This window comes from Eurosta solidaginis, chromosome 5 (assembly GCF_040869045.1).
Source record: "Eurosta solidaginis isolate ZX-2024a chromosome 5, ASM4086904v1, whole genome shotgun sequence".
NCBI classification, from domain to species: domain Eukaryota; kingdom Metazoa; phylum Arthropoda; class Insecta; order Diptera; family Tephritidae; genus Eurosta; species Eurosta solidaginis.
The window spans coordinates 226,404,595-226,426,469 of NC_090323.1; the positions used below are offsets into that span (position 1 = coordinate 226,404,595).

A 21,875-nucleotide genomic window follows, 5' to 3' on the forward strand; every position below is an offset into this window, starting at 1 on the left:
AAGATCGCGGGTTCGAATCGAGCTCAAGGCCTAACAATAATTTTTTATCATTATTATTGTTATGATAAATTTTTTCTTAATTGAAAAAATTTTTAAACTAGAATAGAAGAAAGAAAAAATTTTAGACAACTGCCAAAGCTCGTTGTATAGATCCATTTCGGGAACTGCTAAATTCCTTCATCGGCAACGTTTAGGCGCCGCTGCTATAACCATTCAGCCATCACAGCGGTTTTTTGTTTGTCTTCATTAATCCTACTTCTATTCTGGTTCGTGCCAATTGATATTCACAACACTGCGACATCTGTTGCAGTATGGATGTGAAAATTGGACCCGCGATCTTAAAATCAGTAGGCCGATATAACAACAAAAATTGTTAATACATCCCAGAGCACGGGGAAAAAAGTGTCAATAAAATATGACACTATGGCAGCATTGCCATCAAACAAGTCCAATTTTCACATCCATTCTGCAACAGATGTCGCAGTGTTGTGAAAATCAATTGGCACGAACCAGAATAGAAGTAGGATTAATGAAGACAAACAAAACACCGCTGTGATGGCTGAATGGTTATAGCAGCGGCGCCTAAACGTTGCCGATGAAGGAATTTAGCAGTTCCCGAAATGGATCTATACAACGAGCTTTGGCAGTTGTCTAAAATTTTTTCTTTCTTCTATTCTAATTTAAAAATTTTTTCAATTAAGAAAAAATTTATCATAACAATAATAATGATAAAAAATTATTGTTAGGCCTTGAGCTCGATTCGAACCCGCGAGTGTTAACTAACTTAAAATCATATTTTATTGTGACTTTGCCTATGTCGCGTTCAGTTTACAACTACTCATTGCAGATCTCTGCTCTGTTCCATCGCCAAAAATCTGTAAAACAAAATCAAGTGCACAGAAAAGTATGCAACAAAAAGCATGCAACATTTAGCGATAACAGCCTAACTTCTACGTTTGTTGCATACACAAACAAAGCGAAGTTACCTGTGTTCTTGAGGACTTAGGCTTTTATTCCCTTGTGAATACAAATCTTTACCGATAACTCTGTTATCGATTAATTTATCGAATTCTCGCAAACTAATATTGCATTGTCATCAGAGTTATACATGTGTGCAAAATTTCAGCTCAATCGAACACCGGGAAGTGTATCAAATTTAACTTGCAAAATTTGATTACAGACAACAGTCAAGTGAAAGTAAATAAAAACTTATAAAAATACGTACAGCCGCTGCTGAGCTATGAGGTAAATTCATTACTTTCGATGCGAATTCAAAAATGTCTTTATACAATGGACATTTTTTTGCAGTTTTTATATTACCTACATTTCCCCAAAATTTTTTATATATTGAACATACTTTTCCTGCAGTATACACAAAATGCATTACCATTTTGTTCATCCAGCCAATGAAATAATTCCTTCCAATTTTCCCACCTTAGTTTCAGTGTTACTGTATTTTTTGCTGTTTTTTTAATTGTCCCTATGAAAATTTAAAATAAATTTAGAGAAATGAGCAAAATGTATCAAAATAGGGCATTTTGTAATAAAAAAGTATCTATGTATCAAATCACTAAATTTACAAAAAAACTTATCAAGAATGATACAATTGTAGCACAACGGCAACGCTGATTCTGAACAATATTCGAAAAAGCGGAAACCGGTTATGAGAGAAAAGTAGGTATTATGAATGTGGGGGAGAGGGAGATTTCTCTGCCATTTCATAGGAGTTTTCTCACTTCTTAAATTAAAGGGAATGCATCAAAATAGTTAAACGAAATTGGCTTTTGTTAAGAAAGAACACTTATTTGTACAAATTTGTGCTAAAATATCTTTGTACATTCTACCACAATATTATTAATTTTAAGTCGAAAAGTATATCATAAGCAACGAAAGAGCTCTTGGTATATTTGATGCAGCCATCCAGAATTTGGGAAAGGATTTTTTAAGAAGGCTTAAATAGATTTTGGCATAAGGCGAAAGGCAACTTGGAAACTTCGAAATTTCAATTGACAAAACAGCTGACGTCGAAAATTCGAAATTCCTATTACCCAATTATTGTTCTCCCTGGGAGAAAAGAATTGGAGGAATTTTCCGCGGAAATAAAAAAATCCACGAGAACAAAATTGCGAGGGAATATTTATAATTGGGCTGATATTGTGGGTTAAATCATTTTCGCGTTGAAATATAAATATATACTAGCAGACCCGGAAGACGTTGTTCTGCCCTAAATTTGACCTATCTGCATACATTTTAATAAGCTTTTTCCGTCTAACTCTGCCCTCCCCACACCCCCCTTCACTTTTTCCTGATCCTTTTATTCCCTCCTCCCTCCGTCTTTTTCGCTTCATCTATCTCCATATTCGTCTCATTCTATTTCGTTCTCAGTCTCCTCCTTCTTCTCTCTTTTCTCTTCTCTCACGTTCTTCTCATTCTTCTTCAGCCCTTATTGCCTGTCCTAGAGAGTGGTATGTATTTTGTTCCAGTCCCAGTCCCACTCCGAGTCTCAGTCCCGGTCCTAGTCCTAATCCCAGTTTCAGTCCCAGTCCTAGTCCTAATACCAGTCCCAGTCCGTCTCCGGTCTAATTCCCGGAAAAAAGGATCGTAAATACCAATATAGGTAAATTTATATACCAAATTTCAGGCAAATCGAATAGGACGTATGTAAATAGGTATGTGGGTATTATTAATTCATGTCTCTATTTCGGCTTCGCATGCATATTTATCAGTTTTGCCAGGTTGATGCGACTAAATCGAATATCACAATGAAAATTCCTTTACAGCTCTCAGCAACAGCTTTCATTTCATATCCATATTACCCACACATTCTAGGGGTATCCGGGTCCACGTTTTGGCCTATATATTGAGACCCTAGTCACCAAGCGATATAATATATTACTCTGTACTAAAGCACTCATCAAGAGCTTTCATTTGATATCATATTATATAAACACATTCTAGGGGTACCCGGGTCCACGTTTGAACAAAATCGACCGACGCATCTCTTCAAACATCGGCGACCAACTAACACACATTTTAGCCTTTCCTTTTATATATATATAGATTTTTATTTTTCACATTTCACTGTAATATTAAAACGAAATGCAGATATTCGTTGCTTTTGAAATTCGGCTTAAAAATTGCACATGGAACAACTAAAGACTCTCCTGAATTAAAAAAAAATGTCTCAGTACTTTTAAATAGCGGGCCCCCTCAGAAATCCTGGGTCCGGGGGTAATCCCCCCACCCCCCCCCCCCCTCCCCCCTATCGTGGGGCCTGGTGATGTGCTATACTTGATATCATTCGCTATAATATTTTTTATTGATAAGCACGTTGTTTAATTAAACACCAACCAATTACACGGAAGTATATCCGCACCACCTGAAAATATGAGTGCCGGTGCGTATACGTAACATTTTATTATTACGTATAAACATATAAAAAAATGAGCTATAAAATAATATTGCGACTATACACTGAGATATAACCTATCCTATATTTCAAGTTAGAGCAAACTACACACGAGGTGCAAAACAAATTCAAAATCGGTCCAGTAGTTTAGAAGCCCATCGCGGCCAAACAATGTGACACGTTATTTTCATATATAAAGATATGTATGTAAAAATTTAAATAAATAGAACTTACCACAGTCGATCGTGTTGATGAATCTACTTTTTTACAGCGCTTTCCTTAATACAGAAATGTGCGTATTTACTGTATTCTTTTCGACGCGTTTTGAAGTTATTTGAAGAATTTTTAATACAAAGATAACTTTTTATTGGCTTCCGTATTGCTGTTGTCGTTAGTTATGCACGTAAAATATGTATTATCAATAATATTGTAGACCTTACAATTTTAAATTTGTTTTTAAATATGTTGTTGCTATTTTCTAAGCACTTTTTTTAGCTATTGCATCTTTTGTTTTGTTATGGATTTTCCTTTCTTATATATACATATATATTTTTTTTTTCTGTTTTGTTTTACGCTTTCGCTTATTTCACAACTGTTAATTGATATTCGTTTGTCTTTTAACATTCGTTTATGTTTAATATTTTTCTTTTTGTTTTTTTGTCGTCGTATTTGGATCACTGAAAATTTGTTTTTTCGTTTGCTAATTTGTTTTGTATTTGTTTTGCGCAATTTCGGTTGGTTGGCTTTTGACGCTTTTTCGCAACGCTTCTTGCTACGCTCCTGTTGTATTCGCTTATCACTATTTAGCACTTTTTTTCTGTTTTCAGCGCTATCTTCACTATAAATTTTATTTAACAATTTTTGTTGATAAAAAATTATTGTTAGGCCTTGAGCTCGATTCGAACCCGCGATCTTAAATTTTATTTATTTTGTTTTGCTTTATTTTGTTTTGGCGCCGCTTTTAGCGTAAATTTTGCAATACAAATTTGAAGGCGAGTAAATTTGGGTGAGTGGATTTGTGTGATCACATTTGTTTGTTGGTGTACGTGTGTGTGTGCCAGTCACTGTTATCCCGTGCACTGTTAACGACACTGTTAATGTTTATGATTATTATTTTATGACCTGTTGCGCTTACGGGAATAGCAACTTAACGATTAACAGTTGTTTTTTTGTTTGATGTTTATTTTACTTATAAAAATATGTATTTGTATATATTTTTATTTTCCACCGTTTAGCTTATTTGAATTCTAAATTCCAATTCAATTTAATTACATTTAATACGTAAGACTGTTTACAGATGTACATATGTGTATGTATGTAAATATTGCGTTTGAATAAGCATTAATAGCAATGCGTTATTTTTTCAAATGCTGGTATGTAAATTGATAGCACAAAATGCATATGTTCTTAGAAAAGTTGGAAGCTACATTTGGATTGCTTAAGTAGATACTTATGTTGTTTAATAAGCAGGCAATGCAATTACTTTGTTTTTTTTTTTTTTTTACTGTATTAAAATGTCTTTTTTTTTTTGTTTGTTTTTTATTTAGCTTAACTTTTGTATAAAGCTGCTTCAAATTTTTTCCAAATATTTTTTTAAAACTTTTTTTTATCGTGTTTGCACTTCTTTTTTTAACTCTTTTTTGCGCGATTTTTTTTAACAAATTTTATTTCAAACTTTTTTTTTAGGTTTTATACTTTCTTATTTTTTCCTAATTTTTTTTACAAACAATATATATTTTTTTTTAATTTTCTTGCTGCTCTTACTTTTTTACGACTTTTTAGTTAATTTTACTCCAAATTAAAATTTTTTTATTCTATACCAAATTTTCTTAACGCCTTTTTGATTTTTTTCACTTGTGTCTTTTTAATACAATTTTTTTCAAAGTTTTGCGCAATTTTTCACAAAATTGTAACCTCAGATTGCCTCAAATTTGTTATACATATTTTTTTTTAATTTTTAATTACTTAAATTTTGTTTAGTATATGTTTTCACTAGCGACTCTACTGTAATTTTTCAAAGTTCTTGCGCAACTTTTTTTTGTTTTTTATTTTTCAAAATTGTTTCTTGAAATTGGCACCAAATTTTGTATACAAATTTTTTAATAATTATTATTTTTACTAGCGGCTCTTCATTGCAACTTTTTATAAAGTTCTTGCCAAATCTTTTTCTAGAATTCGGCTCAAAGTTTAAAAAATTTTTTTTTTAATTCTGTTTATAACTTTTATTTTTTTATTTATCTCTTCCTAGTGCAGAATATGATTTTACTTCCCATTTTTATTATTGCTTTCAAACAAATGTAATAATTTAATGATATTTATTTGCTGACCGCTTTATGTATTTTTTTTAAGTTAGTTTTTTAATAATTTAATTGTTGTTAGGTATTGTTTTTATTTCCTTATTTTTGCTTTTTTGTTAACTACTAGAACGCATTTGCGGCACATCGACTTGCTAAAAATAGCCAATTCAAAATATCATCGGTAGAGCAGACTACAAAATCTTATTACAAAAAAAGCGTTTGTGTTTTTGTTTTATAATTTAGTTTTCGGGTGTAGTTATAAAACGCAAACTTTTCATTTTTCATAAAATACTCCGTGCACTTTTTTTAATGATTTTTTTTAGTTTTTACCAATAAATTTCACTCATTACGCTTTCGAAAGGCACACGAAACAGTCTGTAGTTCCGGTTTCTATGTCCAAAAAAAAATGGCTGCACTTTCTAAGTCTTTTTTATATATTTTTGTTTAATATTTTTCTGCAACCTGAAATTCGCCTCACTAAATTAAGTAGATGGTGAGTTTGGAAGTGTTTTCTATAAAAAAATGTTATAATAATTTATTTTATTTAAATTTTTGTTTAGTTTTTCAATTTAAATGTTGTTTAAAAATTTCTTTTTTTTTACTTCCTAATTTTTTTTTTTAATTTTTCATTCCTCTTTTAATTGTTTTTATTCACGCAATGTTAGCAGAAATAATGTGCGAAAATGCACGCGAACTACAATTAAACATTTATTTTTTGTTATATAAATAAAACCAAATAAACAAAATTAGTTCTGCAAGCGACACAATCTCCAAAAATCATAAAACGTTTTTATGATTACGAGTCACCACCATTATTATTATTTGCATTCAATCATCAAAGCTTAGCGCATAGTTGAGCACTAATTTTTTAATGAATCCAGTATAACTCAGTGTTATCTGATAATTCAAATTTTCATAAAAGATCTTAAGTTAAAGATTTGAAAGTAAAAAAGAAACAAGTAAGGACGGGACTGTCTTCGGCTGTGCCGAAGACTTCATACCTTTAATGAATGGGGCTGAACAATAATCTTATCCCGTTCGTAATCTCCAAATAATCGGATGTATAAGATAAGAAATATATAGTGAAGAGATGTACATACCTAAACGATTTTTAAGATAAATATAAAATACAAAATGGCAAAAACCCCCTTATCTGAACGATCAGTTGGTTGGGATATATATTATATATAGCTCCGATCAAAATGATTTTTACAGGAAATCTTCTATGATATATTAGAATATATATCACCGAGCTTGACGTTTAAACTTTCTAAATTGCGGCAGGAATGACCAAAATCGTCTTATCTGAACGATCGGTTGTATGGGAGATATATGTTATAGTGGTCCGATCCTACCGGATCCGACAAATGTCTAATATAATACAAAAATACATCCTTGTGCCAAATTTCATTGAGATATCTCAAAATTTGAGGGACTAGTTTGCGTTCAAACAGACAGACGGACCGACAGACGGACGGACAGACGGACGTGGCTATATCAACTCAGTTCGTCGCCCTGATCAATTCGGTATACTTAATGGTGAGTCTATCTTCTATATTTCTCAACGTTACACACATCGGACTAAAGTTAATATACTATTTCATGTTCATGAAAGGTATAAAAATGATTTGTTATGATGTAACAAAAGATCTCAAAGTATTTATCTTTCACAAAGTACTCGCGAAGTTCTGTTGGTAAACATACAGCTGTACGTCTAGAAAAGTAATGTTTTTAAAGTAACTATAGCTCTCTCAGGTATTGAAATTAAAGCACAACAGAGGTCAACATTTTGGGTAAGCTGCAGAATGATCATGTCGCAAGGGTAGACCCCCCCGAGGCCACAAAATCTATAAATAGAAAAACGCTTTAGGGTAGGATATTATCACCAATACTGTAGACGCTGATCATCAACCAATTGCTTAGGCAGCTCAAAAGAGGGCCAGTCAAACTCACGACGTAGGCAAATGACGTTTCAGTAATCATAAGCCTAACAACAATGAGCTATCTGCTGGATCAGGAAATATAAGGTCCCTTAATGAAATAAGCCTTAGCTTGGAGGGATAACCCTACAATTAAAATATATCACAAAATATATATGAGTTATATCCGATAGTAAGTTGTTGTGGAAACTTCATGTGGAAGAGATAGCAAAGAAAGTCCCCGTGGTACTGTATGCATGCAAGAGGATGGTAGGATGCACGTGGGGCCTGCCGCCCAAACTCTCTCATTGGGTATTTAAGGAAATTTTCAAGCCCATATTTTACTACGGTGTCCTTGTTTGGTGGACATTCACACAAAAAAGTATGTATAGCAAAAAACTAAAGCGGGTATGAACATTATCAAAGCGTAGTATAACGGGAGCCCTAACAACTACCCCAACAGCAGCACTGCATTCCGCACATCCCGACTACAGACCTTATGGCCAAAATTATAGCGTTAGCAACTACAACAAGGATTAAGGCCTCGGGGCAGTTTGAGTGCAGACCTTTCGGCCATGGCAGTATAGCGTCATATAATATAGGGCGAAGGGACTACATTGTCTCGTGCCTAAGCTTCGAAGAATATCTGCAGTGCCTCTCAGGTGGAAATTCATGCCGTGAAGGAAGCTCCAGACATTCTGGAGGAAGCATGCGATCGAGGCAATAATTTCACACATAACTTCATCGGGATGTGTCCTGGAATGCAAAGAAGCATTGCAGAAACTTCGCTCAGGCCGGATGTATAATTTTTGGGCTCCTGGCCATAAAGTGATAGAGTGTAACGAGGATGCAGCACTCGATGATAAGACGGTAGAGGTCCCAATCCGTTTGGGGAAAATCAAAAGAAGGTTAGGTTAGTTGATGTGGTGGCTGCCCTGGTAAGGGAAGCTCACTTGTACAACCTGAAGGTCCATTGTAATACCACATAAAATAAAATAACGGTGACGTGGCTATAGCTACTGAGAGAATCGTTGCATAGCAACGATATAGTTTCGAATGAGATGCAAGTCACTCACAACCGAAGTACTTTCGCCTTGTTTTGGTAAAAGCTGGGCAATCAAGTATAAAGTGATTTGATGATTCCACCTCATCACCCATATAGCTATAGCAGGATGCGGTTTTCATTATATTGGGACAAACCGCATGGATTCCCATTGAATGAGAACCCCAGCGAGCATTGATAGATGAGCCTTAGTGAACCCAATTCTTTCGGCAGAACTGCTGCCATCCACTTCCGGCCAAAAAGATCTTGCTACCCTGCAAGAGGTGGTGTCTGCCCAACGCTTGCTGAGCTGACTCGAGGTCCATATATGCAGGAGCAAAACACCGGTGGCCAGCGGAATCCCAAAAACCCTACATCTATCCTCATCCAGTTCAGTTGTACCGATGTTTTTCTAAGATCGTCACTGGTACGAACCAGCGCCGCCCGTTCTACTGACACTAATATTTTTGTGATGATCGCCGTGTCAAATGCATTTCACCAGACCAGCACACCATATAGTAGAATCGGTTTCAGTACCGTCTCATAAAGCAAGTGGACTACTCTTGGCGAGAGTCCCCAGCACTTGCCGATAGCTCCCTGCAGCTCCTAAAGGAGCTCGTTGACTACCACAACCTAGAACAGAGGAGATATAACACCCCCCTGAGTCATGATCCTGCCCCCCTTCCTCTCGAGTATGGCCCCTCCCCACTCCACTTGGACAATTCAACCATAGTTGCTTATCAATCGAATAGGGAGCCGTTTCCGTTGATCTGCCTTTATAATAGATTTGCTGCGAAGCCCCCTAGGAATCCTTTCCCGTACGTATAGATCAATCAATCGTTCAAACGTTTTGAGAAGAAACGACGAGGGATTGATTGGCCTAAAATCTGTAGGTGATATATAAGAGCTTCTGCGGAGACAGCAGTTGCATCTGATGAATCAAGCAGGAAAAGTGTTGACAGAAGTACGGGCCTGCAAAATTTTTAAGATCATTTAGAAACCCTACGACCTTAGACTGACAAAGTTGTTTATATCTCTTAAGAGAAAAGACTTAAGGCTGACGATGGGCACACTTACTGGACACTGCCTTACGGGGTGAAGGCTCCAGGTTATAGGGGCGGCAGAGTTGACCGATCTCCAGGCAGCTATAAAGCTAGGTCCTAGAAAACTTCTAGTATTCGGCAAAGGGACAAAGTAATTTTAAAATGTAAGTCCCGTTAACTAATTGGGGGTTTTTCCATTTCGTAGTCAATCAATTTCTGGTAACACTATGGAAACAGTCTATGTGACGTCTTTATTGACCGGCCAGTTAAACCTAATCAGTTTAGAATTTTTTACTAATATTACATTTTTCTCAATTTGACAAACATTTAAACTTGAAAGATTTACAGATTTACTGGCTGTATATTTTATTATGAGAAAATGTTTTCAAAATATACCATCGTGCGCCGCTTTTAGGAACCAAAACATACACCTCAAACAATAACAAAAGCAGAAAATATTTTAATAGAACAGACTCCAACTAAACGTTTATAAGACGCCACCATCGTAATGGTGTTACAGACACCGACGGCCGCCGTTCACATCATTACATGCACCTTATCGACCATTTGTGGGCTTAAAATAGATGCAGCCCACCTTATATGTATGCGAGGTAATGACTAGACAAATATATGTACGTACATATGTGCTTGAATATGAGCATAACTGACCGATCGTATTCAGCGCCTAAAAATTTGCATATGCAAAGACTTAAAAACAAACAAAAACAAGTAGGGAAGGCTAAGTTCGGGTGCAACCGAACATTACATACTCAGTTGAGAGCTATGGAGACAAAATAAGGAAAATCACCATGTAGGAAAATGAACCTAGGGAACCCTGGAATGTGGTTGTATGACATGGGTATCAAATGGAAGGTATTAAAGAGTATTTTAAGAGAGAGTAGGCCATAGTTCTATGGATGGACGCCATTTAGGGATATCGCCATAAAGGTGGACCAGGGCTGACTCTAGAATTTGTTTGTACGATATGGGTATCAAACGAAAAGTGTTACTGAGCATTTTAAGAGGGAGTGGGCAATAGGTCTATAGGTGGACGCCTTTTCGAAATGTCGCCATTAGGGTGGGCCAGGGGTGACTCTAGAATGTGTTTGTATGATATGGGTATCAAATGAAAGATGGTAATGAGTATTTTAAAAGGGAGTAATCCTTAGTTCTATAGGTGGACGCCTTTTCGAGATATCGCCATAAAGGTGGACCAAGGGTGACTCTAGAATGTTTGTACGATATGGATATCAAACGAAAGGTGTTACTGAGCATTTTAAGAGGGAGTGGGCATTAGGTCTATAGGTGGACGCCTTTTAGAGATATCGCCATTAGGGTGGGCCAGGGTGACTCTAAAATGTGTTTGTACGATATGGGTATTAAATGAAAGGTGGTAATGAGTATTTTAAAAGGGAGTAATCCTTAGTTCTATAGGTGGACGCCTTTTCGAGATATCGCCATAAAGGTGGACCAAGGGTGACTCTAGAATGTTTGTACGATATGGGTATCAAACGAAAGGTGTTACTGAGCATTTTAAGAGGGAGTGGGCATTAGGTCTATAGGTGGACGCCTTTTCGAGATATCGCCATTAGGGTGGGCCAGGGGTGACTCTAGAATGTTTGTACGATATGGGTATCAAACGAAATGTGTTACTGAGCATTTTAAGAGGGAGTGGGCATTAGGTCTATAGGTGGAGGCCTTTTCGAGACATCGCCAATAGGGTGGGCCAGGGGTGACTCTAGAATGTTTGTACGATATGGGTATCAAACGAAAGGTGTTACTGAGCATTTTAAGAGGGAGTGGACATTAGGTCTATAGGTGGACGCCTTTTCGAGATATCGCCATTAGGGTGGGCCAGAGGTGACTCTAGAATGTTTGTACGATATGGGTATCAAACGAAAGGTGTTACTGAGCATTTTAAGAGTGAGTGGGCATTAGGTCTATAGGTGGACGCCTTTTCGAGATATCGCCATTAGGGTGGGCCAGGGGTGACTCTAGAATGTTTGTACGATATGGGTATCAAACGAAAGGTGTTACTGAGCATTTTAAGAGGGAGTGGACATTAGGTCTATAGGTGGACGCCTTTTCGAAATATCGCCATTAGGGTGGGCCAGAGGTGACTCTAGAATGTTTGTACGATATGGGTATCAAACGAAAGGTGGTAATGAGTATTTTAAAAGGGAGTAATCCTTAGTTCTATATGTGGACGCCTTTTCGAGATATCGCCATAAAGGTGGACCAAGGGTGACTCTAGAATGTTTGTACGATATGGGTATCAAACGAAAGGTGTTACTGAGCATTTTAAGAGGGAGTGGGCATTAGGTCTATAGGTGGACGCCTTTTAGAGATATCGCCATTAGGGTGGGCCAGGGTGACTCTAGAATGTGTTTGTACGATATGGGTATTAAATGAAAGGTGGTAATGAGTATTTTAAAAGGGAGTAATCCTTAGTTCTATAGGTGGACGCCTTTTCGAGATATCGCCATAAAGCTGGACCAAGGGTGACTCTAGAATGTTTGTACGATATGGGTATCAAACGAAAGGTGTTACTGAGCATTTTAAGAGGGAGTGGACATTAGGTCTATAGGTGGACGCCTTTTCGAGATATCGCCATTAGGGTGGGCCAGAGGTGACTCTAGAATGTTTGTACGATATGGGTATCAAACGAAAGGTGTTACTGAGCATTTTAAGAGGGAGTGGGCATTAGGTCTATAGGTGGACGCCTTTTCGAGATATCGCCATTAGGGTGGGCCAGGGGTGACTCTAGAATGTGTTTGTACGATATGGATATCAAATTAAAGGTATTAATGAGGGTTTTAAAAGCGAGTGGCCCTTAGATGTATATGTGAAGGTCTTCTCGCGAGATCGACCAAAATGTGGACCAGGTGATCCAGAAAATCATCTGTCGGGTACTGCTAATTTATTTATATATGCAATACCACTAACAGTATTCCTGCCAAGATTCCAAAGGCTGTTGATTTCGCCTTGTAGAACTTTTTCATTTTCTTCTACTTAATATGGTAGGTGTCACACCCATTTTACAAAGTTTTTTCCAAAGTTATATTTTGCGTCAATAAACCAATCCAGTTACCATGTTTCATCCCTTTTTTCGTATTTTGTATAGAATTATGGCATTTTTTTCATTTTTCGTAATTTTCGATATCGATAAAGTGGGCGTGTTTATGGTCGGATTTCGGCCATTTTTTATACCAAGATAAAGTGAGTTCAGGTAAGTAGGTGGGCTAAGTTTAGTAAAGATATATCGTTGTTTGCTCAAGTTATTGTGTTAACGGCCGAGCGGAAGGACAGACGGTGGACTGTGTATAAAAACTGGGCGTGGCTTCCACCGATTTCGCCCATTTTCACAGAGAACAGTTACCGTCATAGAATCTATGTCCCTACCAAATTTGAGAAGGATTGGTAAATTTTTGTTCGACTTATGCCATTAAAAGTATTCTAGACAAACTAAATGAAACTGGGCGGAGCCACGCCCATTTTGAAATTTTCTTTTATTTTTGTATTTTGTTGCATCATATCATTACAGGAGTTGAATTTTGACTTAATTTACTTATATACAGTAAAGATATTAAATTTTTTGTTAAAATTTGAATTTAAAAAATTTTTTTTTTAAAAAGTGGGCGTGTTCTTCATCCAATTTTGCTAATTTTTATTTAGCACATATATAGTAATAGTAGTAGCGTTCCTGCCAAATTTCATCATGATATCTTCAACGACTGCCAAATTACAGCTTGCAAAACTTTTAAATTACCTTCTTGTAAAAGTGGGCGGTGCCACGCCCATTGTCCAAAATCTTACTAATTTTCTATTCTGTGTCATAACGTCAACCCATCTGCCAAGTCTCATCGCTTTAACCGCCTTTTGCAATGAATTATCGCATTTTTTCGGTTTTTCGAAATTTTCGATATCGAAAAAGTGGGCGTGGTTATAGTCCGATATCGTTCATTTTAAATAGCGATCTGAGATGAGTACCCAGGAATCTACATACCAAATTTCATCAAGATACCTCAAAATTTACTCAAGTTATCGTGTTAACGGACGGACGGACGGACGGACGGACGGACGGACATGGCTCAATCAAATTTTTTTTCGATCCTGATTATTTTGATATATGGAAGTCTATATCTATCTCGATTCCTTTATATATGTACAACCAACCGTTATCCAATCAAACTTAATATACTCTGTGAGCTCTGCTCAACTGAGTATAAAAATAAGGACGGGACTGTCTTCGGCTGTGCCGAAGACTTCATACCTTTCGCGAATGGGGCTGAACAATAATCTTATCCCATTAGTAATCTCCAAATAATGCGCTGTATAAGATAAGAAATATATAGTGAACAGATATACATACCTAAACGATTCTAAGATAAATATAAAACAATGGCAAAAAACCCCCTTATCTGAACGATCGGTTGTATGGGATAGGTATATACTATATACATATAGCTCCGATCAAAGTGATTTTTTTAGGAAATCTTCTATGATATATTAGAATAAATATCACAAAGTTTAACGTTTTTATATTGGAAATTAAGGGAGAAATGGCTAAAAATCTTTCTATCTGAACGATCGGTTGTATGGGATATATATTATATATAGCTCCGATCGAAATGATTTTTTCATTAAATCTTCTATGATATATTAGAATAAATATCACCAAGTTTAACGTTTTTATATTGAAAATTAAGGGAGAAATTGCCAAAAATCTTTCTATCTGAACGATCGGTTGTATGGGATATATACTATATATAGCTCCGATCAAATTGATTTTTTCATAAAATCTTCTATGATATATTAAAATATATATCACCGAGTTTCACGTTTATACTTTCTAAATTAAAGGAGAAATGGCCAAAAATCGTTCTATCTGAACGATCGGTTGTATGGGATATAACTATATATAGCCCCGATCAAAGTGATTATTTCAGGATATCTTCTATGACATATTAGAATATATATCACCGAGTTTCACGTTTATACTTTCTAAGTTGCGGCAGGAATGACCAAAATCGTTTTATCTGAACGACCGGTTGTATGGGAGATATATGTTATAGTGGTCCGACCCTACCGGATCCGACAAATGTCTAATATAATACAAAAATACATCCTTGTGCCAAATTTCATTGAGATATCTCAAAATTTTAGGGACTAGTTTGCGTTCAAACAGATAAAAGGACGGACAGACAGACGTACGGACAGACGGACGTACGGACAGGCGGACATGGCTATATCAACTCAGTTCCTCGCCCTGATCAATTCGGTATACTTAATGGTGAGTCTATCTTCTATATTTCTCAACGTTACAAACATCGGACCAAAGTTAATATACCATTTCATGTTCACGAAAGGTATAATTATATGAAAATTTGTCAATCTACTAGACAGACAGACAGAACAACAAAATATGTACATTTTACACTACATATGTACATTAGAGTGGTCTTAAAAATTTGTTTTCCTCAAAAACACTGTACCGTTCCCACACATTATTCTTTTGTATATACATAAGTAATAAATAGCCCAACTCGTAAGCAGATTCCATCAGCTTAAGGCGTTGTATATTCCCATTGAAAATGCCCTAAACTCTTTTTTTAATTTTCGAGAATAATGCCTGACAAAATCTTATAAAAAGTTGTAAATATTCTGTTTTACTTATAGTGTATTTATAAGAAGAAAATGACAATGGAACACAATTTTTTGAAATGGGCGTGGCACCTCCCATTTTTCAATTAAGCATTTTCCAAAGTTTGACGTATTAAGTTAAGGTCTCCCACATTGTTTTTTTATAAATAAAGGATCATACGCCTATGTAGATTATCTTTGCGAAAAATGTCTTTATAATAATCGTATTTTACTTTCAAAATGCCATTATAACAAGAAATTTAAGAAAAATTAACCTGATGAAAATTAATGGTTTTAAAGTTAATGGATAATCATAATACAGTTTTAACAAATATGGAAGAAGAACAAGAAAGGTTGTCTAAGTTCGTGTATAAACAAACATCATATACTCAGCCAGAGATCTATAGTACAGTTCATTTAGTTCAGTTCTTTGGCCCTAAGTATTATCGAAACAGGGGTGTTTATTTAGTGATTCTGTGTGTCTTTCATAAAAAGTATTCCCGTTTGTATAGGAAATAAGTGAAGAGCTTCTTCACAGTTGGCGAATTCTTCTACTTTATTGGTCGAAAGAGGCTGTCATACCCATTTCAAATGTTTAAGTTACGTCGAACGGTCTTCGAGTTATGGCTCCAGGAACCGTAGCCAATGCATGATCAAATAAGAGGTGGTGCCACGCTCATTTAAACAAAAAATCATTCTTTTATTTGTTTTAAATACGCTTAGAAGAGAAATAGCATATACAACTTTTTATAAGGTTTTGTCGGGCATTACTCTTGAAAATTACAAAAAACCCGTTTCTGAGATGAAAATGTGCCACGCTCTAACCTGGAGTTATCTGCCCAATAACTTGGAAATTAATTACCTACATACAAAGTAATAAGTTGAAACTTGTTTTAAACTTTTATTTTTTTTTCATTCAAAAGATGTCCAGTCTAATGTACATAGATATGTGACGAAATCGACATTTACAGCGAGGCAACCGACCGCTGCTATGACAACAACCATGTTGCATAGGGTAAAACACGTTTACGCTGATGCACAAAACTTTTGCAGCCAAAAGAGGTTCAAATTCCATCAGAATTTTAAGATTTAATAAAAAAAATTTACAAGACAATGTCAATGCGATATTCAAGCAAATGCTCAAACAAAGTGGGCAAATTCTTAGACTAGATTAGGGTAGATAGCACTTGGAGATATTTAGGTACGCTGTGAATGCACGCAGTAGTTTCCGTCCATCTAGATATTTGCTGCCTACTTATTTATTTGGCCCATAACCGTTTAAACGATTTTGGTAATTTAACAAATTATGGTAATTTCTGTTTTTGTTTAAGTAAAGATGAAGATCCCTTTTTCTTTCAACCGAGAGACAGACATCGCCAAAGGAAAGGGCAAATCGACTAATGTTCTTCCTATTCCTGCTTATCCTCGCAGCTTTAACAGAGGGATGGCGTACGGCGCGTCCAAAAGGTTTGCAATAGGGGTCAATTGCCATTTCCTAGAACATCACAATAATAAAAGTATCAGTTGAAAGAACTGCTAGGGAACCGAATTAGAGCTAGTACCGTTGTTGTTGTAGCGATAAGGATATAGTACCGTCTCTTGATATAGTTCTGCGCTAGTACGGAGCTAATTCGATTCGCGACAGGGGAGGAGTTCAGGGATTAGGGACTACGAGTGGGCGTTAGGTGTAGACAAAGATAAATTAGCCAATCCATGAAGCACGGTAGAACCGCTTACCAAAGAGAGTCCTATCGACTCTCTCCTTTCGCCAGTAGCGACGATACTTAAGAAAAGCCTTAACCCTTACTGCGCCGCAGTACCCGTAAAGTGGTATTCCATCCCCACTCAGGTTTAATATCTACATATACAAACTGCCTCCTCCGCCATCGAAAGAGACAATTCTATAGATAAGCTGTGCACTAAGAACAACAGTCATATATCTTGTATCTCCAGGTTTCCACCTCGCATCCTTGGGCACTGTCAAACCTACGGTCACATTGTTCATCACGTAGACTTTCATCCCTTAACAATATGTCGAGAAAAATTAGACAGAAAAGTTTAAGGAGAAGGAGAGGTGAAGAGGTTTGAATTTAATGGAATCAGGTGCCCTCACTATCAATCTAGACGAACTTTTCTATGTTATTATTTACAGTGACTGAAAGTGCTTTGCTTTTTTGGATTTAATTCTTTTTGCTACTAATCCAACTCTGTACATGAGAAAGGCATAGAGTAGGACGATAGCATAAAAAAATTATAGCATTTTTCTGGCTCTGCTATGAGCGGAACAACTAGCAGACAAAAAAACTTCGAGCGGTATGCTATTTTTAGCAGAGTTATATCAATAAAAATGTGTTCCTGACTATTTCGAGGTCGTTTCGGGTCATTTCGTGTTGACTTTGTGAACCATTCCGGAGACATTTCAGAGTGGCTTTGAGGACTATTTCGGGGTCCTTCAGGGTCAATTTGTGCTCGAGAGCAATATGGTAATTTCATGATGATCATGATTTTAGGGACAGTTTCGGAGTTTTCCCGGAGTCATTTGAAGATAATTTCGGGATCACTCCGAAGTCAGTTTCGGGTTTGTATAGGCTGGGTCTGGGGACTATTTTCGAGGTATTTCGCGGTAATTCCAGTGTGGTATTAGGAAAGTTTGCAGGATCGACCTCATTCTGCGGGGCCTACTTAGAGAACTTTGGAATAACATCGAGACATATGTACATGCACAGAAAAAAGTTGGCAGACACTAAACCGAAAACACCGAATGTACATATTCATATATTCGTCGATTCGTCTGGTTATCAATGATTATCTATCCACTCGTCTGACCATCCGCCAAGCCTTTCGAAAGCTTATTAAATATGAGCATTGCAACGACACGCCCGTTTTGTCAAACACTAGAAATGAGGGGTAGTTCCCTTATTACCATGCCTACTTTTTTGTCTCAAATATTTCCCATAAATATAATTTTTCGATTATTTAAGTAACTCTACGTTTAGAAAAGTATTAAGACAAGGTCAAAGCTCAGAAAATGATTTTTCGAATCTACTAACTAAAATCGGTTATAGAGTATTGCCATCTATGGAAAAAATTTTGTAAAGTATAAGAAGCTTAAAATATTTAAAAGAAAAAAAAATTATAACGTGTATCAAAGCATCAATATCATCACGAAATCACCCCAAATTGATCCTGGAGGAACCCGAAATAGTCCCCAGCATGCTTCTGAAATTTTCCAAAATAAGTTCCACGTGATCCCCGAATGACTCTTAATTCATACCGAAATACACCCAAAGAGATCCTAAAGTTATCCCCAAAATCATCACGTAATAACCCCGGAAGAACTTCGAAATAGTTTCTAAAGTCGTCCCGGAACTAACCCAATTTGATCCCCAATTCACCTCTGAAGAAATAGTTCCTAAAATTTACCCGAAGTTACCACCAAGTGATCTAAAATTAACCACAAGTAATTCCGAAATTTCCACGAAAGGACATCGAAATAGTCACCAAAATCATCCCAAATGATCCCTAAATATCTCCAAAAACTATATAGGAAGTCCCTAAGGCCATCCCTATGTCACCCGAAATAATTTCTAAAGGAAAGGATTGGAAAGAAAAGGAGGGGAAAACAGGAAAGAAAAGGAAAGGAAAGGAAAGGGAACGGAAGTGTAGAAAAGGAAAGGATAACAAGCGTTACCGACGACTTATCGAATTTTTATAGACGGTTTACGATCGAGTTATACATTATTTGTTATCGAGGAGATATAGGCAAGTTAGCGATCTGTTATGAAAGGATTATAAATTTGCTATGTTATGGATGAGTTACCGGCTTGTTATCGAAAAGTTATCCATTTGTTGAAAGCTTTGGTTTAGTTATCTATAACAAATTAATATTTTTTTCGATAACAAATCAATAACTTTTTTATTAATATTTTCGATAGCAAATCAATAACTTTTAGATACTTTCGTGATATTTTGTTTCGATAAAAAGTCGATAGCTTTTCGGTTATAAACCAGTGAAACGTTGATAGTTCACCGATAATATACCGACGAAGTTTTGATAGCAATCCCATAAATCGTCGATAACAAACAGCAATATGCCGATAACAATGCGGTAATAATAACAGTCCGATAATTTTTCGTATTCATAAATGAGTTTTTTAGAACCCTGCTAAATGATCCGAAATACAGACTAGCATAAACAGATAATTCTACAACGATCTCAAATTAGTCCCGAAATACTCGTGCAAATAATCCTAAAATGTTCCCTAACACATTCCCAAATTGATCTTGATATAGTACCTAAAACAATCCCCTCTCAAAGTAGTCGCGGAATGATCCCAAAATTATCCCCGAACAGTGCAGAGCTCAAATTCCAACATTCGCTAACGCTAAAACTCCATCGCCAAAAATATCTAAAACAGTATCAAGAACGCAGAAAAGCATACCACATTTAATACCATGTAGTCATAAGGAATAACCACCTAAGTTCCATGTAAGAGTATTACAGTTAGGTTGTTATTCTTTGTAATCATATGTTACTAAATGTTGCATATTTTCCTGCGTACTTGTTACTGTTTTAGATATTTTTAGTGATGGAGTTTTAGCGTTAGCGAATATTGAAATTCTGGTACTGATCTCCCTATAATTGGATTTGGAAATAGTCTAAGTACTAGGCCTAAAATATACGATCAGCCCCGAATTACAACCTTCGCTAACGCTTAAATTCCATCGACAACAATATCTAAAACAGTATCAAGTTCGTAAAAACACATACTACAATTAATACCAAGTGGTCACAAGGAATAACCCTAAAAGTATAGGAGTTAAGCTGTTATTCTTTTTGACCATTTGGTACTAAATGTTGCATAAGCGTTAGCGAAGGTTGGAATTTAAGGGCAGTATATGGTATTTCTGGTTTGAATTTTGAGGAATAACAATTATTTTTAGGCCCTTATAAAACCTGGAAAAGAAGCTCGGCCCAAAATCTCTGCGGAGGTTATCACGGCTTACATTTTTTTTTATAAAAACCTAATGTTAACTTTACATTATACTAATTCTAACAGAGCAGACGAGAGATTTACCATTCCCGAAGCCTATTTTGGCCCCAAAATAACAGTTTAAAACAAACATTACAGACTCTGCTGAAATGAACCTAAGGTAAGTATTCATTCTACTTAATATGGTAGGTGTCACACCCATTTTACAAAGTTTTTTCTAAAGTTATATTTTGCGTCAATAAACCAATCCAATTAACATGTTTCATCTCTTTTTTTATATTTGGTATAGAATTATGGCATTTTTTTCATTTTTCGTAATTTTCGATATCGAAAAAGTGGGCGTGGTCATAGTCGGATTTCGGCCATTTTGTATACCAAGATAAAGTGAGTTCAGATAAGTACGTGAACTAAGTTTAGTAAAGACATATCGATTTTTGCTCAAGTTCTCGTGTTAACGGCCGAGCGGAAGGACAGACGGTCGACTGTGTATAAAAACTGGGCGTGGCTTCAACCGATTTCGCCCATTTTCATCGTCATAGAATCTATGCCCCTACCAAGTTTCACAAGGATTGGTAAATTTTTGTTCGACTTATGGCATTAAAAGTATTCTAGACGAATAAAATGAAAAAGGGCGGTGCCACGCCCATTTTGAAATTTTCTTTTATTTTTGTTTTTTGTTGCACCATGTCATTACTAGAGTTGAATGTTGACATAATTTACTTATATACTGTAGAGATATAAAATTTTTTTTTAAGTGGGCGTGTTCGTTATCCGATTTTGCTATCTTTTAATTAATTTGCTAATTTTTATTTAGCACACATATAGTAATAGGAATAACGTGCCTGTAAAATTTCATCATGATATCTTCAACGACTGCGAAATTACAGCTTGTAAAACTTTTAAATTACCTTCTTTTAAAAAGGGGCGGTGCCACGCCCATTGTCCAAAAATTTACTAATTTTCTATTTTGCGTCATAAGGTCAACGCACCTACAAAGTTTCATGGCACTTTTTCGGTTTTTCGAAATTTTCGATATCGAAAAAGTGGGCGTGGTTGTAGTCCGATTTCGTTCATAGCGATCTGAGGTGAGCGCCAGGGAACCTACATACCAAATTTCATCAAGATACCTCAAAATTTACTCAAGTTATTGTGTTTACAGACGGACGGACAGACGGACGGACGGACATGGCTAAACGAATTTCTTTTTTCACCCAGATCATTTTGATATATATAAGTCTATATTTATCTCGATTAGTTTATGCCGTTACGGATTACCGTTATGCGAACAAAGTTAATACACTCTGTGAGCTCTGCTCAGCTGAGTAGTAAAAACTGAGGCAATAAATCGCATTTAACTATTTTAGTTATAGTGAGAAAACATTTGAAAACAAAAAACAACCGGGGCATGCAATCTTTGCTTTTTCATGATATGGCTCTGCTCTATGCTCTATTAATGTGCAGAGCTGGAGCTGCTCTGGAATAGCATATGCAAACACTGATTGATTAAAACTGCTATTATTCTGCACAA

The 21,875-nt window shown here is 36.1% G+C and overlaps 1 long non-coding RNA gene across 1 annotated transcript in view; it reads right to left on the reverse strand.

The window, feature by feature from the left end:
- Positions 1-5,145, reverse strand: part of LOC137252638 (uncharacterized) — a 590,797-nt gene extending 585,652 nt beyond the window's left edge. Inside the window, exon 1 of the long non-coding RNA XR_010953641.1 lies at positions 3,644-5,145. This is a non-coding gene — a long non-coding RNA (uncharacterized lncRNA). The remainder of the gene's footprint in view (positions 1-3,643) is intronic.
- Between the last annotated feature and the right edge of the window lie 16,730 nt (positions 5,146-21,875).